This window comes from Protopterus annectens, chromosome 2.part0, assembly GCF_019279795.1.
Source record: "Protopterus annectens isolate FY-2018-M chromosome 2.part0, PAN1.0, whole genome shotgun sequence".
NCBI lineage: Eukaryota > Metazoa > Chordata > Ceratodontiformes > Protopteridae > Protopterus > Protopterus annectens.
In genome coordinates this window covers 955,868,070-955,888,238 of record NC_056728.1, presented here as the reverse complement: position 1 = coordinate 955,888,238, position 20,169 = coordinate 955,868,070, and the positions used below count along the sequence as shown (strand labels likewise).

Genomic DNA, 20,169 nt, shown 5'->3' with positions numbered 1-20,169 from the left:
ACGGTAGTGAAATCCTTCTGTGTGACTCGACTTGCAAGCAAAGGCATGGCATCAACATTAAAGGAGCTCATAGTACCATTATATTTGGCCCTCATCAGACCCATAATGGAGTACAGTACTCCCTTCTGCATGTACCTAACCAGGGACTTAGACCAATTGGAGCTGCCCCAGAAGTTTTTCACTAATAAAAAATATATAAAGCTCAAGACAATCAGCTATGAACCTATAAAATCAGAGCAGAAGTACATTTTTTGTGTAAATTCACACTGTTTAGGGGTTTAGTTAATATATCAATACACACTGTATCTTTGTCAGTACGCTTAATGTTCCAGTGCTCTTTGTCTAATACAGTATGACACGTCATAGTTTGAGCCATAATGCATTTTTTTACCCTATCATACCTATATTATTTGGATGGTTTCATAATAAAAAGCCTTTTAAACATTGTGTTAGACTATATACCCATGTGGTGCCAGTAGAAAGATTGAAGTCTGTGCACAGACCCCACTCTTTCGCTACAATGATATCACTGAGGGTAAATCTCTCTGGACTTTGTGATGTTGACTTAAGGGAAAACAATATTGTTTATAATGGGTCTTATTTGAAAAGTGACCAAATTTAACTAGAAAAACTTGGTGGGGGGGGGGTTGCTTGGCACTGGAGGGCACCATATGATGTTTTGCATAAGTAAGGCTAGAATGCCCTTCTATAAATTACTGTTTAATATGATGATACTATTTTTCTTTATGTATTTTAATGTAATATTATTGGTTTTGCTAATTCTGAGTTTATGTATATACTGTGATAATTTGCCTTTTCTCTACTTCATGGTGCCCCCCCCCCGAGCCTCTCTTGAAAGTGGCCACTGCATGAGTAAAGACAGATCTATCCCAGTTACCACTAACTTAGCATTAGTTGGAATGTGTGTTGCACAAAACAAAGTGGCATGAACTTCGATGGTTGTTGCTGGTCTCTCATTGGTTTATTGCCACTGTGCATTGAACCAGTAAGACAGCAGAAAATGGTGTGGGCTGTATGTAAAGCAAAATGTGACAAACCCTTAAAGGGTGAGCATGTTGCACCCTGCCTTTTTCGGAAGCAAAGTATACATTATTGAGGTAGATTTTCTTGATACGTTAATTGAATAGTGTGTTCATTTGTATCAGCAGTTTCAATCGTGTTTTGTTCAGGAAAGATATTTATACTTTTATCATAAGAATTCAAAATTTTCTTTAATGACATTTGTTATAGCACTTGGATAAACAACGTAATAGAGCACACAGCTAAGTATTTTAAACATCAGCAAACAGAAGTATATTGGATGAGTGAAGGTCCCATTAGCACAAAATACAATCCAGCAGGTAAAAACAAGCTTGACCACCATGGCTGACATGTATAAAACTTTAATAAAAAAAACAAAAAGTAAAAGGTAAGTGCTTTCACGTCTGGAGGCCGCTTCTTCAGACCATAACACTTCATACAAACTGCAGCACTGTTAAAAGTACAAGTTACCCAGTCAGAAAAAAAAACAATCAGGTCACATGGCTACTCAGGAAGTGGTAGGGCAAAACCATTAATAAGACCATTCTAAAAAAGTTATAAAATCAGTGCCTTCAGCCACGTGCTTGTAAAACTGGTTTGATAGAAGCATTATTATTCAAACCAAGGGGCAAATCTGCTTTTAATAAAATAATCCACCTAAGTTCAACACGTTCAGTAATGTTTGATATCCCCTCCTCTTATGGGTACGTTCAATGCACTCTAAAACAGTAAATTTAAAACAATGAGCAGAGCCAGAATCAGATACATGTTTAGCTAAAGCATTTATAAGTTTTTTGTTGTGAATGTCCCCAGCTTGTTCAAGTATTCTGTCTTTCAGCATCTGGTTTATTATTCCTGCATAAAAACTGCTGCATGCTTGACATTTTGCATAATAAATCACATCCAAACTCCTGCAGTCAGCATAAAAGTTGAACTGGATTTGACAGCACAAAGAGGAGATGTCCAATAGAGCTTATAGTAAAAATATGTTTGCATGCTTGACTAGATCGAAATGGAAAGGTACCTGTACGATCCGAGAAAGGAAAACTGTTGTATTTGGTATATTTATAGTACAATTCTCTTTTTAAAGATTTATTGTTGCAAAACGAAAAACTCTGTATGGATCCTAGAGCCCTTCTGACTGCTTCATCTGTCATCAGAACTGGTCTGTTCTTTTTTATAATCTCACAAATCATTCCTACATTGCTTGAGTGTGTAAGTACAACTTCAGGAGTGATAGTGGGTCTGTCTGACCTATTAAGTGCTACTTCATTATATTCCTTAAAATAAAGTTGTGCGGTAGTTTCCTGTAGAGAATGTACTTCAGATACTGCTTCATCTACTTCCTTACAAGGGTAGGGTAGCCTCTTTCCAAGCACCATTCCGACTTCTCTGTTAGTGCTTCATCTGCACTACTATCCATATTGTGAAGCTTCAATGTTCTGAGCAGCTGACCCTTCAGCACATTCTGAGTGATGTGTCTGGGGTGCTTGCTGGTTTTTATGCAAAATGTTCTTTTTGCAAGACTTCCTAAAAATCTTGGTCTCCTGTTTTGCCACGTACGTCTTTAATCAGTAACATCTAAAAAATCAATTGATTCACTCGAAAAGTGATGAGTAAATCTTGGGTAGTTGTATGTAAATAATTAACAAAAGCTAAAAGAGTATCAGATGTACCTTTCCATACCAAAAAGATGTCCTGCACAAAACTTCTATAGTAGCTGATGTCCACAAATGGATTGCTGAGTAAATAAATTCATATTCCCATTGAGCTAAGACCAAATTTGTATATGGATTGGTACATGCTGTAACCATTGCCACCCCAACGCACTGTAGATAAAAAGCATCTTCGAAGATAAACACATTATTCTCTAAGACTAGTTCAAGAAGCATACATATCAGTCACTTTGTAGAAAAGTCACTGTTCCTGAACAAAAAGGCTCTAACATATTCAATACCAACATCATTTGGAATGACAGTAAAAAGTGAATTAATGTCAAGGGTAACCAGAAGTAGTTGCTCAGTATTCTTGAGTTCTTTGTACCAAGCATAAAAAGTCACGCAAAAAAATGTTTGTATCTTTAAGGACACTGGGTACTCCATCTAAAATAGGACGCAAAGATGTTTCCACAAAAATAGATAATGCTTCTGTCACCCATCCCCTGCTAGGGACAATGGTCACATGGGGGGGTCATTCAAATTCTTGTGCACCTTAGGTAGCCCATATAAAACGGGTATAACTGGATGCTCAGTTGAAAAATAATTATGTAAGTCTAGAGAAATCAGGCCAGTCATGTGCAAATCAAAAACCCAGAACTCAACCTTATTAATCAGACCTTCAACCTGTTTCAGAAAGAACATGTAGGTGTTTGCGTTCTCTAACATTTGATGCATCGTGCAGAAATTCTACGTAAATCGTTCTCACAAAGATTAACAAATATATCAATCAGTGGATACATATTGGGCATAAAGGAACTTGGTTTCTTAAAGCAATTGGAGGCAACAGCTTCTTGTTGAGGAAACAAACATAAATTAGCATTTCTGGTGAATAATGTCAAATCAATAATAGTATCAGTAGTATTTAATTTCTTGGCTGCTGTAAAGGGCAGGCCTTTGTTCAGCAGACTCTCTTGATCACAAGTCAAATCAAAAGAAATATTAAAAATTAAGTTTTTTGAGTTTTGTTCCTTGTATTTATCCCAGTTACTCTGTTACCCTGCTTCAAGGAGTGAATGGCGCCTCCTTCTGGGTCGACTTTGGGACTGCCCCCTCCTGTAATCTGTCTCTATAGGTAGAGCTTCTATTAGCGAAAAATGGGGGGGGGGGGGCTGAAGAAGTACCAGGCACAGTTACTTCGGGTGGTTGAACTGTTAGAGCCATTAGTACTATTGGTTGCCTCACTAGTATCCTGTGTAATATCAGATGTAATTACTACTGCATGTGCAGAACCATCAGTAGTGTCTGCAGTGTTGGTTCTGTTACAAGGCCAGGAAAAAACATTGCCTTTACTAAAGTCAAGTAAATCTCTCTGTAGTTTCTTCCTTTTTGTCATTTGCAGTCTTTACTCATAAGCTAAAACATTGTCAGATAAATCATCCAAGTAAGCTGTATTTTGTTCAGAAGCAAATTTATTCATTATGCCTGTTTGTAATTTCTTAATCTCGCATAACAAAAGTTCTTCAAGTTTAAAAAAAAGTTAAAAAGAAGCTTTGTGTAATCAAAGCTCACCTGTAAGTTAATCAATTGGCAGCGTTTTATCAATTCATGATAACTTGTAACATAAGTAGGCATCTTCAGAATGCATAACCCACGTGGTACGACCTTATGATAAATTACAGCTTCTAAATGTAAACGTTGCCACTGAAGACGGTTAAATTTAAACAGCTTATTCTCTAGCTCCTTTAATACAACCATAAATGCTTCAAATGTATTTGAGTCCATTCTGGAGTCAGGAGGAGGAGCATTTGTAGGCATATAAAGCAGTGGATTAGCTTCAAAAGACAACAGTCATTGCAAGCGATCCATACGAGATCTGATTTTTTATTTTTTTTTTCTGATTGGGTAACTGCACTTTGCATAGAGTGTTTATGGCCTGAAGAAGCGTCCTGCAGTCGTGAAAGCACTTGCATATTACTTTGTTTTTTTATTAAAGTTTTATATGTGTCAGCCATGATGGTCGAGCTTGTTTTTACCTGTTGGGTTGTATTTTAAACATCAAGACAATACTGTATTCAGCTCATGAAGTGCCACAGCATCAAACTGACTTAAGTGGTCTGCCCATACCTCTCAACTGTACAGATTTTCATAGAATGTCTATATTTTTGCCTCGTATTTTTGGTTTGTTTTTCATTGAATTGTTTTCCGACAAATTAGTGGCAAATCTCTTTGTTGGCAAAACCCGGAATTCATTGCCAAACTATATAACCCTACAATCCTCCAAAAGTCTGTTGAAAAAAAAAAAACTCAAACATCTCAAAGTGAACTGGCTTTGCCCATGTACCAACCCTGATTAAGTTATAAACTGAAAGCATAATCTTTTAATTATCACAGCATGCAACTACGTCACCAAGGTCTATATCCAGTCTGACTTCTCTTGCTTTTAATTGTGTTTGTCCATGACAATTGTGAGTCCCTACTAGGGAACACTATTAAGTCATTGTACATAATCACTTTGTTTTATATTTTCTAATGTTATCTAACTTCTTCTGTAGTCTATGTAAGTTTGTCTATTTGGAGCTTTTCTCCCCGGGCCTCCGCTGAAAATGGACATGTATCCAGTCAGACTGTCCCGGTAAACAAATGTAAAATAAAAAATAAACCATTAAAGACTGAAGCGTAAAAAAAAAAAAAAAAAAAAGACAGATGTTTGAGTTTCAGACTTCATACTGTTCAGAAAATTCATGCTTATGTAAAACCTGTTATTCTATCAACCTAAGTTTGTAAGACCAATATTTAAAATTTGTCCCTATTTTTGGGCTTTTGTCCCACTTTTACTTATGACTTTGTCTAGATTTCTTGCTCTAGAGAGAGATAGAGGTATGTGTCTGCCATGTTTCAAACACTTTAGTGGTGGAATTACAAACTGTTCTTGTGATCTCGTTATCTTCGTGATGTACATTGGATCTCATCAGTGGGTAAATATTTTGCCAGTTCTAGATGGTATTCAGATTGGGAAAATGTCTCTGTAGACGTGTTTCTGGATAGTTCCCCATACTGCAAAAAAATAGAAACATTTAGGACAAAGTATTTGCCTTATACAGTCACTTTGAGACATGTTCATCTTGAACAGATTTCCATTTCTTCTTTGCACTTTGCATTGTGCATTTTGAACAAAAATCCTTAGCTGCTTACCTTACTTTATTACTTCTGATCAGCATGCTGTTTATAGTAGAATATTTGTTTTGCCTAATTGTTTTAATCTTTGCTGACGTCAGCAAAAAAGCAGATGTGGGAGTCCTTCCTTTCACTTTCCCAGTAGTAGCTAGGAGTGTGTTTAGCAACTTGTAGAGATGATTCCTACCGTATTTCCCCAAAAATAAGACTGGGTCTTGTACTCTTTCCCCCGCCAAAATATGCATTAGGGTTTATTATCAGGGGGTGCCTTATTTACCCCCCTCCATACAACAAATCTACATTTATTCATTTGTTCATGTACACAAATCGACATTTGTTCATGTACACAAATCGACATTTGTTCATGTACACAAATCGACATTTGTTTGGTACTTTTCTGTTATTTGGCAACAGTTCTAAGTAATGCGTTAACAGTTGTGTGAGAATTTTACATGAACATTGCAACAAACATTTCAACTTCATAATATCTACACCTTGGCTTTCACAGTGCAATAGTTCATGCTTAACAGAAAGTGTAGAAAAATCTCAATACATGTGTATTGGAGGAGGGGAATAAAACTGAAAGCAGAACCAATCCATTCTGTTGCCCCGATAACGGAAAAGTTATTCAAATGGTCATGTTATCATTTTCTGGAACATTGTCATAAGTCTTCAAACCCCGAATTCCAGCCTGAATTTCTTGCAACTCCATTTCCTGTAGAACCATTGGCCCCAATCTGTCATGCCTAGCAATAGAGCTCTCCTTAAATGAGCACTGCTTGTCCAAGTAGCCTGATTGTAGTGCATTGGCACCACAGCTGTCAGTGATTTTTATCCCATGAATTTTTCATCTAAGTCACGACCTCTTGCAGGCTAGGCTTCGCAAAGTTTCCATGCTGATTTCTCTCCATTCTATTTTCAGTGTAGTCATTGAGTTCCATGTGCAAATGGTCCTTGAATGGCTTGTTTATTGCAATATCAAGAGTCTGGAGATAGGCAGTCATTCCTGCGGGAATCATTATTTGATCTATTCTTCTCCGTGCAAGGAATTTCTTCATGTCTTTAACGTGGTGAGTGCTGGCTGAATCCTAGATTAGCAGACCTCTTTCACCACCTCACAAAACAAGTGGTAGCATTACATCGACGCACTTCCTTATAATTGCTTGTGTGCGCCAGGCTTTTTTGGTTTCAAGAATGTAAATGTCTGAAACACGTTCAATCTCATCTTTCTTATCTTTCCATCTAGATGAATTGCCAAAATACAGGTAACACGTGCACTCTCGTAACCAATGGAGGGAATGTAGATTGACAAGGCACCCCTCTGATCAGTTGTCTGAGAGCCTTGGCCCATAAACACTGCAGTTTCATCCATAGCAATCATGTTGGAGAGTTGGTATTTAGAAAAGATGCCATCAACAAAGGACTTGAATGCAAGTGCACGTTTAATAACTTCAGTATCTTCCAGCTTGAACAGTGTTGTTGATCTTCTTGGAGACCGTTCATATCGCTGAAGGAAGCCATCCAGCCAATGTTGTGATGCTTTGAATTCTTATGGGGATATTTCTAACTGTGTTACCATTGCAAGGGCAAATGCTTGAATATCAGCCCTGTGCACAACCAAAGCCTTTGCTGTCCTGTTAGCAATCCATTCACAGATGAAGTCTTTGCAGCTCAGGAAATGATGGTTGCCGACCTGATCCACACTTGCACTTCTTAGCATTTCCCTCATTGCCTGTTTACTGAGGTTATCGTATGCTGCACGCCATTTTCGGACCATTTGGAGATGTAACTTCTCTTTGCAGAAAGTCATCAGATTCTTTCCCCGCGAGCCCTCCACGATTCCTTTCTTGTACTCGAGGGAATAGCTCTTTCTTTTTGCACTCATCTTGCCTGGGGGGAGGGGGAGTAATTGAAGACTTACGAGACTGGAGTGGCAACACAGAATGGCGACTTAAGAAGACACAGTCACAGCCATTCATTATCAAGTGTGCATGCTTTACACTCGTCTGTACTTTGACAAATCAGAGGACACCTGCCAGTGTTTATGGGACAAGGATCTCAACCGTCAAGTGTGAGTGATGGTTAGTGTTACAGTAAGAATTGTGGAGGACTTCCAGGGAAAGAATCTTACGACTTTCTCCAAAGAGAAGTTGGGTGTCCGAATGGTCCGTGTCAATAATATTATTTTATAATTCAACATCGCCGTTGTGTTGTTGACCATCTTAACTGGGGCTTATTTTTGGGGTTGGGCTTATATCACGACCACCCTGGAAAACCCTGCTCAGCTTTATTCTCTGATTAGGTCTTATTTACGAAGAAATATGGTATTTTCCAGAAAATGTCAGTGTGAATGTATGCAATAGTCTGTTTCAATGTTCTGACCTTTAATTAAATGCTTTACAATCTACTACTGTCTTGTCTTGACCATCAGACTGTGCATAGTTGGGTCTGTTTTTTTGATGTTGAAATTCATATTGGTGAGTAGTAGTATGACCTAGATCCCATGTTGGTATTTAAGGATGTCCATGTTGTCAAATTGTTCCTTCCTGAAGGTATGCATTTGATTGGCTGAAGTTAATTTTGAAGGGGGAATTTATTCCACAGACAATAGTCTTTGAGCTGTGAGTTTGAAAGATACCATGGTGCAAAGGTGGTGGTTATTTTTTGAGGCCAAGTTTTCTGTGTTAGGTCACCAAGGCAGGTTTCATATAATAAGAGATCATTTAATTTGTTGAATGTCAGATATAGGTCACATCTGAAAAGAGAAAAATACAGGTGAGCTAGTTATTTTCTCTAGTCTTTGGCTATAAAAGCTTTGAAGTGTTGTTTTTTTTAATCCTTTCTTTGAGGAATCTTTGTACCTTCTGCAGTTGCTCCAGCTGTGTGAGTAGGTTACAGAGCAGTGTACAGTATTTATAATTGGTGTGCTAAGAGCTGGATACGGGGGAACAGTCTCCTCCCTGGCATAACTGTCAATCCTCCAGAAGAGGAAGTGGGCAGGTCTATATATTTTGTGAATGTTAACAGCTGTATGGGTATCAAATGAAAGGTCATCATTTGCAAGGAATCCAAGGTCTTGTACTGTTTTGTCAACTTCTAGCTGTTACCAGTCAGTTGTATTTGAAGATTGTGTGCGTGTGTGGTTTGGTGGTGGTGGGAGTTGTCAGATGCCAGAACTGAAAGCTGTCTCTTTTCTACTGTAGCTGTCATATGTAGTGTTAAGTGCCATTTGAGGGAAGTGGTGTCAGTGGGGTTAAGATACTGGAGTCAAGTTTTGATGTCTGAGAGGAAGCTGCCAAAGAGGATTGTTCACTGGAAAAAACGTGAGTGATTCAGTTAGCGAGGTGGGTGAGAGTTGTCATTGTCTTCCAATACTTAACTGTTTTTAAACATTTGGCTAGTTATGGTTTTGTTTACCTCCCTTTGCAAGCATTTATTTTGTAATTTTATTTACTGTCAGTTTATCTGCATTAAACAGTAGTTTATGTATGCAGCTAATATGTATATACTGTCATAGGACTAGTAGTGGCTTTGCCATTTGTTTGCAACTCAAGAACTCATTCAGTAAAAGCTGATAGTTTTGGAAATCTGTAATTTAAGGAATGTAGTGAAGGTTGTTTTCGTCATTACCATCATCAGGAATAAGCACAGAACAGACTCAGAAAGCAAGTCACTGGTGAAATGTCATCATTGATAGGTTGTATAACAAAAGGAAGAAAGTCATTGCAAAATTAGGAAGTACAATGCCAAGCAGGATCAAAAAAATCTCTACTCAATCTAAACGAGCAATTCAGAAGAAATCAAGTCTATCAAAGTCAAATTTAAGGTAAAAATAGCCTCCCCAGGCAAGGACACCTGTAAGGCTTTCTTTAGCTATGTCTGCAGTCTGAAAAGCAGTGCACAACAAAGTGCAGAACTATTTGTAAATAATGGAACCACCTACAATGAGCTGGAAGATGTAATAAATCTACTGGCCGACAAGTTTAGCTCCAGTTTTACCTCCCCTGCCACCCCTCAGGAAATACCATCAAACATAAACCCCACAACTATCACTAGAGACTAGGTCCTTAAACACACTCCAAGGCCAAGAATATTGTGTCAGTGGGCCTTATTGATAATCCAGGATGCCTCCTAAATAGCATGCAACACCACCTGCCAGGACCACTAGAGTCACTATTTAATCATTGTTAACAGACATACTTTGTGCAATGCAAATGGAGAATTGCAACGATCATCCCGCAGTACAAGGCTGGGCTATCTTTGGACTCTAGTAACTACAGATCCATAAGTCTGACTAGTCTCAAAGTCATAAAAATTAATCACATAGGAAATAGACACTGGATTCGACTTAAGTTTGTATTCTTCAAGGGGAGATCTTGCCTACTCAACCTGGTAACTTCTTTGAGAAGGTCACCTTTATAATGGCTGAAGGCAAAATCGTGTTTGCTGCCTACCTTGACCTGGACAAGACATTTGATATAATATTCCACTCTGGTATTGTAGGCAAACTCACTAAATTTGGCATAGCCTCCTGTGGTAGCTGCTGAATAGCTGGGTGGCTGTCGGGTAGGACCCAAGACGTTATGATAGGGGAGTCAACCTCCACAGAGAGGCTGTTCCGTGGCAGAGTTTCTTAAGATTCTGTGCTGGGTCCACTTCTGTTTGGCATCTACTTCTCTGAAGTCAAAGCTAATGTCGCTAATGTCAGGGTCTCTGGCTGACCTGGTCTGCAGATGATTGCAAACTCAGTGCAGTCATAGAATCCTCCCAGCTACTAATACCCTTCAAGTAGGGCTGACTCAGACATAACTGGTGCCAGTGTCTTAGTCTAAAACTCATTGCTAAGAAATGCATAATAGTATACTTTGGGAATTATGTTACTCCTGGAAACTAGCTCATTGATAACCCATCCATAAGAGAAGAACTAGTAGCCTTTTATTTGGTGATATATGTAGACCGTAACCTAACCTTCAGCTATCATGTGGCTATGGTAGTAGTCAAATCATTCTATGTTGCACAACTTATAAGCAAGGGTATGGCATCTAGATCCAAAGAAATCATCATTCCACTGTATTCGACTGTCATCAGACCAGTCATTGAGTGCAGCGCCCCCTTTATACACCCGACGAGGCACATGCAGCAATTGGAGCATCCATAGAGGTTCCTCACAAAAAGGACACAGGGTGTAAACAAATCTTAAGTAAATCATCTCAAAGCCCTACCTCTGTTCCCAGACTCCTACTTTCTGTTGATGGGAGATCTATGCCTGGCATACAAGGCATCCTTGGATCCCACTCCGGACTCCTGCATAGCAGCAAAATAAATAGCATTAGAAGTACCTGATCTAAGGACTTAAACCTTGCTTACAACGTAAATAGGACCTGTTGGAGGGACTGGTATGTGTCTCAGATAATATCTCGTCTCTGGAACAGGCTTGCCATTGTTGTGAGGCAGAGTTCTTCCCTGACCCAATTCAGGCATAACTTGGGTCAGTGGATCGGAAGTCAGAAATTCACCATCTGGTCTCTTGCACCTATGGCCATAATGGGCAGAGGCAACTTGTAAATGCTTGACCTCTCAAGCACTAACCTACATATACCCCCTGGAATAATCTTCGGGTTAAAGCATGGACACAGGAGCATATTGTGGTATATGCAGTGTTTTTCAGTTTTGAGTATTGGGGTGCGCAATTCTAGTTTTGGTTTTGGTTGATAGCCTAGCGTACACTGCAAAGTAACCCAAAGCAGGAACAGTTCCACAGCTCACAGTGATCCACACCAGCAAAGTTGCCTAAAAATATAAGATCCAAAAGGTAAAATATTTTATTTTATTGCATTTGTTTACCGGGAAAGTCCACTGGGCCTAAAAGAGCCCATTTTCAGTGGCCCGGGGAGAAAAGCTCCAAACAGGAACATAGATGGAGAAAAAAATATAAACATTAATTGGTACAGAAGTAGAAACAGTGTTACACATAGTAATTGCATTAATATATACAGAATATATACGTAAAAGCAGGAATCTAGTTGGTTGGTTTGATTACAGTAGTAAGGGATAAGAAACTAAGAGTAATGCTGCTCAACACCAGAAGTCTAAACTTCAAGATGCACGCACTCGAAACTCTCCTTAGCATGGAGAACATCGATATCTGTGCAGTAACAGAAACCTGGTTCAGGGCTCCCGAGAGCACCCCAGCACTACCAGGTTATACCTCATACCATGCTTTTCAGCCCCAAAACTTGGACCGAACCACAAAAGGAGGGTGAGTATCGATATTCATCAAAGATACCCACACCTCCAGGTTGGTGGCAAAGCACGAAGCATCAGAGACTATCCATGTGCAACTAACAGTGGGTAAAACTGCCTTCCAGTTTATAGCCTGCTACAGACCACCCTCCCAAACCCAGGAACCCCACTCGGCCTTCCTGAGAACACTGGAAAATATGAAGGTCTCTCCAAACACCATTATATTGGGTGACTTCAACTACCCAAACATAGACTGGGAGCATTACTCTAGCTCCAACACCCTAGCCCAAAGGTTCCTAGAATTTATAAACTCAAATGCTATGGAACAACTTGTTACCACTCCCACAAGAGGGGAAAACATACTGGACCTGATCATCACCAACATGGGGACTCTATGCTCCAGACCAGAAGTGTATCCCTCACTGGTAAGATCAGACCATAAACTAATCTCACTGGATATTCACATGCCGACCCCACCCCTGCCCAGAAAACCACAGTGAAAAACTTCTCTAAAGCAAATTTCACACTCCTCAAAACTGAGGTGGAATCCTTCAAAGCCCCAGGCCTGTGGAAAATATGGCCCAGACCGCAGAATCCTTTATAAACGCATTCTATGAACACCTTCAGGAATGCATGGATCATGCGATCCCAAATAAAACCAAGACCCAGTCCTCCAAAGGCAGACGTCCTGTCTGGTGGACCCCAGCCATAAACAAACTATACAATAGAAGGAGGAAGCTACTAAATGATAGAGCAAAATCCCAAAAGGGAAGGCATATCTGAACAGTATTAGCAAAAAACTATGGGCACACATAAAATTGTCTAAGGCCAGCTACAAGAGAAAAATTGCACAGGACACTAAGGATAATCACAAGGCTTTCTTTAGTTATGTTAGGAACCTGGGTGGTAATTCCCAGATATGCTCAGAATTAGTCCAAAATGACAAAAATACACGAACCCACAGACATTGCCAACATCCTAGCTGACAGGTTCAGCGCAAACTTCTCCCCTCCCCACCAAAGGGCAAATATCTATCCCAGCAGAGTGCTGCCCCTGACATCTCAGATGCTCAGGTAAGAGCCACCCTCTCCAAAGCAAAAACACAGCATCAATGGGACCAGATGGTGTCCCGGGCTGCGTCCTACATGAACTCCAAGAAGAGCTAAACCCAAACATAAAACTACTGTTCAATCTCAGCCTTACTACAGGATATGTGCCCAAAGAGTGGCATACAGCAACAGTGGTCCCTTTCCATAAAGGTGGTGCCTCAACGGATCCTGGAAACTATCGCCCCATAAGCCTGACTAGCTTGGTCTGCAAAGCTATGGAAAGGATCATCATGGACCTCATAAATAAAGATATTGGGGACCTACAAACACTGGATCCTACCCAGTTCGGCTTTGTTAAGGGCAGATCCTGCCTATTAAACCTGTTTGATTTCTTTTAAACAGTCACCAAGGCCATTGACGAGGGGAAGGTGGTCCACACAGCCTACCTGGACCTCGCAAAAGCCTTCGATACAATACCCCACTCGGGCATTATAGATAAGCTCACCAGCTTAAATATAAACCCCTATGTCACTATATGGATTGCAAACTGGCTCAAGGACAGAACCCACATGGTTAGAATTGCTGGAGCCATGTTAGACTCCAAACCAGTTACAAGTGGTGTCCCACAAGGCTCAGTCCTGGGACCTCTCTTGTTCGGTATATATTTCTCGGAGGTACAGGCCAACATGGAAGGACTGTGGCTGACCAAGTTCGCAGATGACTGCAAACTGGGCGCCATAATCGACTCTCCAGCCGACACAAGCATCCTCCAAAAGGGCCTCATAGAAACAGACAACTGGTGCCAGAGCCATGGTCTCAAGCTAAATGCCAAAAGTGTATAGTCATCCCTCTGGCAAAACAAAGTGCCCACAAATTACCACATAGGTGGTAATCCATTAAGTACAGAAGAAGTAATTAGGGACCTGGGGACCCAAGTTGATAGCAATCTCTCATTTGACAACCACCTGGCCAAAGTGGTTAGAAAAACATTTTATATAGCCCACCTAATCATGAAGGGATTCACATCTAGATCAGGGAGGTCATCGTGCCTCTTTACTCATCCCTCATCAGGCCCATAATTGAGTACAATGCCCCTTTTGGGATGTACCTTACCAGACACCTGCAGCAACTGGAAAGACCCCAAAAGTACCTCACCAAGAGGATCAAAGGGCTCAAACAGATGCCATATGCTGCCCGGTTAAAGAAACTCCAGCTCTACTCAGTGGCATACCGCCTGTTCAGAGGCGATCTGTGCCTGACGTATAAAGCCATGGCCAACGCCGAATTAATGGACATGCTGCACCACAGAAGATCCAAATCTCATCGAGCTACGCTCACGAGAGACTTGAACCTCAGCACTGAAATAAATAGGACATGCTGGAGGGACAGATTCATAACCCAGAGGCTCCCTTCACTCTGGAATAAAATCCCAGTCCAGGTTAGGCAGAGTCCCTCATTGACTCTCTTCAAGAGGAATCTTGATGAGTGGATGGGAGATCATAGGTTTACCCCGGGTATCACTTCTGTGTCACTGTTAGACAGAGGCACAGTATACTAACCTCGAAAAAGGGCATAGAAAAATAAATTTAAAATGGGTGGCGAAAGCCAAACACATTCTGGCTAGGCTTATAAATGCCCTAGGGCAGATAGCCTAGTATGAACCTATGAACCTATAATATGTACAGAAAATGTACATTTTAAGCAGGAATTTATATAGTTGCCAGATGAATTCAATCAGAGGGGTATGAACAGAGATAATCAGTATTATAGTACCAGTATCAACAAAAAATATGGAGAAAGTATCATCAGTCACTAGTAGCAAAAGGCATAGGAGTTTATTTATCATATAAGGAGAGGGAAGAGGTTAAAGGACCACTACGGACAAATGATGAAGAAAACATACATTTTTTTATCTTGCCATGATTTTTACTACACCTCCCAAAGCTGCCTTCAGCAAAATAAGTACTCATTCCTGATTTAATTTTGTTTTTACTCTTGTCTGCCCTCATGGGGGCAGACATGGTGATTCCTTTGGAAAGCTAAATCTGTCCTATAATGCAGACTGTGAGGACAGATAGCCCTACCATTTGTTGTCAGACTAGACTTCCATTCACTTAGAATGGAACACTTGAAAAAACTGCCAAGTTTGAGAGTCTACAGCTCATGTGTCATTGACTGGTATGCGCTGAGTTTTACAAATGTTGTTCCTACTGATGTACTACACATTCACTGAAAGAAACTTGCAAAAGTGTCAACAAATTACTGAGATAAAGACTTTTCACAAGGAGCAGTTTTGCAAGTTTCAGTTCCTGGCCAGGTTACTCCTCCCATCTTCCCTCCTTCAGTGGGCTACAGTCTCACATTTCCAGTTTTGCTAGATTCAACTATTTAGTCAGCTTTGCATGACAATAGACATAAAAAAATAGCTTGGTGTGCCACTAAAACTGTTCCCTTGTATGTCTCTTCACTTCTGAATAATATTTCCCAAGAATAAAAAAAAAAAAAAAAAGGCAAACTCATCAGTCCAGAGTTTAGGCCAGTCTATCCATTTTTTTAAAATGTGCACAGTAAAAGATTCAATTTGTAATGCATTTTGGCTGCTAACATGGTTATCTTTACATAGTTATCTTATAGTATAACCTGAACTTATGGTATTTAATGATAAATTTTACAACAGTTCTCATTTTCTTAACAATGACCTCCCAAGCCTCTGATGTGACCTAGTACTTTCTTACTATTGCTTTATGTAGTTTGTCTTAGTTGTGTACTTGTAGCGTGTTTCTCATCCTCTCAGCAACAGACTCCTGGAGAAGCATATATTTGTATTGAAGGAGTACCAACAGCTGTAGCACTGATGCCACACACCAAAACAATGCACTCCAGCATAGTACTAACAAACACAAGGGACTATATGTCTGAATCAAACAGTGATGAAATTGCTAGAGACTTCACTGAGCAAAATTTTACTCTTAATCTTTCCATTTCATAATGCATAACATTCGCACCACACTTACAAAGGCACACATCCACCTTCCACAAATGCATCAACCCACACCCACACAACTGCTACGGTTTCTCCCTTCAGTTATTGCAAGCCAAGAATAACACTGTTTAATAAGGATACCTACCAGACAAGTCTGCATAGCACACTTGGTCTACCTGCATCATCGCAGCTCGGGTACCCCCCCCCAGCAACTGCAACATTGCCAGATAAAATCACTGCTACGGTCCGGTTTCTCCTTACAGTTATTGCAAGGCAAGAATAACACTTTGTAATAAGGGTACCTACCAGACAAGTCTGCATAGGTGACTGGATATTTACAGTTCTGGTTATTAGCAGATGTGGTCCTTAACAGTTAAGTTTTAAACATTGTGACTGGTTATTTACATTTCCTTTTACAGCACATTTGTTACTTTTACTAGTTATTATTTAAACATATCAACCTGAGATAGTCATACTAACAGAGACTTGGCTTAAACCAGGCAACCACAACAATGAAATCACTCCACCAGGTTACAATATAATTCGTAGTGCTAGATTAGGTAAAAAAAAGGGGGTGTTGCTATAGTGTATAAATCTCAGATCATCCTTGAGAAAGTAGACATAACCCTAGACCTCATAAAGTTGAACTCGCTCTAACAAAACTAAAACTTAATGATGATAAACACATCAGCATCATAGGGTGCTACATCCCTCCAGGCAACAATATCCCCATTACAGAAAAAACTTCTAGAATGGATGTCTAACTCCCTCCCCCAGGAAAGCATAGTATTAGGAGACCTTAATACTGACTGGCAAAACTGTTCCAGTCATAAGCCACTCTCCCATATTAACCTACATGGCCTAACCCAACTCATCACTTCCCCCCACAAGAACAGACAAGAGAACCAAACATCAATCCACTCTAGATTGGATACTCGTATCCCACCCATCACTGATATCCCTAGCAGGGTGTCTACCAGACACCAAGTAGTTACCAAGCCACATTCTTACTCTGATCAAAATCACCACAACTGACCCAAATATCTACATGCCTAATTAGAAACAAAAAACACTTTAACTGTTTCAACTTTATAAACTACCAAAAAATGTGCAACTGGACCCCCCCCCCAAAAAAAAACCTACCTCTTGATGAAGCTGTACTATATTTCAATGCTACCTTCTTAAACACCCTTAATCATCGCGCCCCCTCCAGAACAACCAGAATTAAAACTAAATATGCCCCCTGGTTAGCCCCAGACACAAAATCCCTCCTCAAAAAAAGAAACAAGGCCTGAACCAACTACCTAAACAGTAAATCCCAATTGAACAAACAAATATATGTTGAACTACATAAAGCCAAAAAACTCACCAAAACAGACAAAACATCTTGCTACAAAAAGTTACAGGATAAGCACAGGAACAACCCACAAAAATTCTGGGCAGCAATTAACTCTATTCTACAACCAGGTAAAACAACTACCCAAACCCCAAAAATAGATGATAACCAAGAAGACATCCCCACACAATTTAATAAATACTTTACGGAAACCATCCAGACCCTTGCAAACAACCAACCCTATGACAACATCCCCATCCTTGCAAATCCACCCCACACCCCCAACTAACAATTGCCTCAAGTTCAGCTTCCACCCAGAACCAACCAAATCCATTGAAAAACTACTCCGCAAGCTCAAACCAACGTCTTTAGCTGCAGGTAAATTACCCGCTGAATACCTCCACCTGGCTGCAGAAGCCATATCATATCCTGTCTCAATCCTAATTAACAGGTCCATCTCCGAGTGTATAGTACCCAAGCTATTGAAAATATCACATATCATCCCTCTACATAAAGGGGGAACCTCCCTGGAACTCGGTAACTACCGCCCTATAGCCATACTACCCCCTTTATCTAAAATTTTAGACAGGGTAATACACAAGCAACTAATGAAATATCTCCTAGAAAATAATCTAAAAGCAACACAACAACATGGCTTTAGACCCTTCCATAGCACCTCCATCGCAGAATTCACCAACATTGCCAATACTCACAGAAACAATGGACTCCTTGTATCTGCCACCTTCCTTGACTTGTCCAAAGCATTCAATATGGTTAACCACAATAAACTCCTCCTTTCACTAGCAACTTCTGTAAACCACCTACTGCCCTATTTGTTATCACCTTCTTTTATCTCCCCTCTCTACAACTTTACTCCTTACTTTAAATTCCCTCCTCCTTCTCTGCTCCGATAACTTCCTCCTGCTCTCTCCATTCATCCCTATTACTTTTTCATTCTTTTTCCTATACCCTTTTGTCTAACCATTGGTATTTCTCACTTTTCTTTTCAGCTGCTCCCAAAGTGGTTATTTTCCCCTTCTTCACTGCCAAGTAGAATATCCTTCTCTTCAAAAGAGAAGACAGCGGTGGACAGTCTGCTCGATACTATCTAAGCTTACTGCGACCTTACTCTCCCCAAAGAGACTCAGTGTATGTTATCTGTTTTACATGTTTTACTAGTAGCTTCTACCTTACTTGTGCTTCACCCTACCTGGCTCACGTGAGAGCAGCCTACCTCTGGTCACTGCACTGGCCCCCCCAACCTCTTCCTTGGGTTTAATAATTACAATCCACCTCTATCCTATCTCCATAGCCCATACCTCTTAGTTGTACCTCCTACCCTTTAGTGCAACTCCCTCCTTTTCCCACTAGGTGGCAGCACCCTCTTAATAATAAGCCCTGCAACTAACTTCCCTCTTATTTCCCCTCAATCCAACTCTACCCAGACAGTGTCCCTGCCCTCACCAAGCTTAGCTGAAATTCCTTTCCTTTTTCTCACTTCTATTCAGCCACTGCCCTTACCAAGAATAGCCATAACTTCATCCCACTACTTAGATACACTTGTTCTAGACACTGTCCGTCCCCTCACTAAGACTGCTGTTATTTTACTTCTCCACTCTGTCTACTTTTTGTATCTCACAAAACCATACTCTATTTCCCTCCTTTTTAAAAGACAGAGTAGCTTTTCCTTCCCCAACAAAGCTTTAGAAACTAAGCTTCTAAAGGTTACACTCTCTTACCTGCACCCCCTGTTGTAGTTCTCTTTCTGGCTGATCATTGATTGTTTCTGGCTATTCCCACCTTCTTTGCTCTTCCCGCTCCGTTCGCCCTACGGGCTCACTCCGCTCCCCTACCCTGCCCCCAATTCCCACCCGCCCCAGTACCTCTAAACTTATACCTTTCCTAACAGTCCCTCCCTCCTTTTCCTACCAATCAGATTACTCCACTCCATTAGTCCCTCCCTCATCTTTGACCAATCAGGTTTGACATTATACCCCTCCCTCTTCCTTTACCACACCCCTAACACTTTAACTGTCACTTACCTTCTAATTCCTTATAACTCATTACTCCTTTTACCATGCTTCGCCTTCCATCAAAAGTCCTTTTCTTCTCCCACCTCATCTTACTTCTGTCATTGCTATACCGCTTAACCTCCTTCACTACCTTTTATGTACCCTCTCCTCTTTCACCCCAAAACCAGCCCACATCCCACTTTCACAATATCTCAGCCTCTTTAATCATTTCCCACCCTCTACTTCTCTTCAAAATAAAATTACTTCCAATCCCTAATAATACCCATAGACTTAAAGCAAACCTCTACCAATGTTTCTTATACAAACCTAATAAATTTACCACCTATTATACTCTCCTGCATTTAGCTGGCGATATTCACCCCAATCCAGGTCCTTATTGCTCACCTACAAATCCCCCTTCTAACCTCTCTCCAACAAATCTGCCCAGCTCCAAAAATAAACATACTAATAAAAATCTCAAGTTCCTCACTTTTAATGCACAAAGCTTAAAAAATAAATTCACACTCTTCCATGCCTGTCTTACCCGTAACTCCCCAGACATAGTGGCCATCTCTGAAACCTGGCTAAAACCTCACATCAAAGACTCCGAATTCCTACCTCCTGGATATCATTCCCTCCGATCTGACCGCACTAACAAAAGAGGAGAAGGAGT

General features: G+C 40.4%; 1 protein-coding gene across 1 annotated transcript in view; it reads left to right on the top strand.

The window, feature by feature from the left end:
* HAUS6 (HAUS augmin like complex subunit 6) overlaps positions 1 to 20,169 on the top strand; it is a 2,286,143-nt gene that overhangs the window by 2,151,813 nt on the left and 114,161 nt on the right. The gene's annotated exons all lie outside the window — the stretch shown is intronic.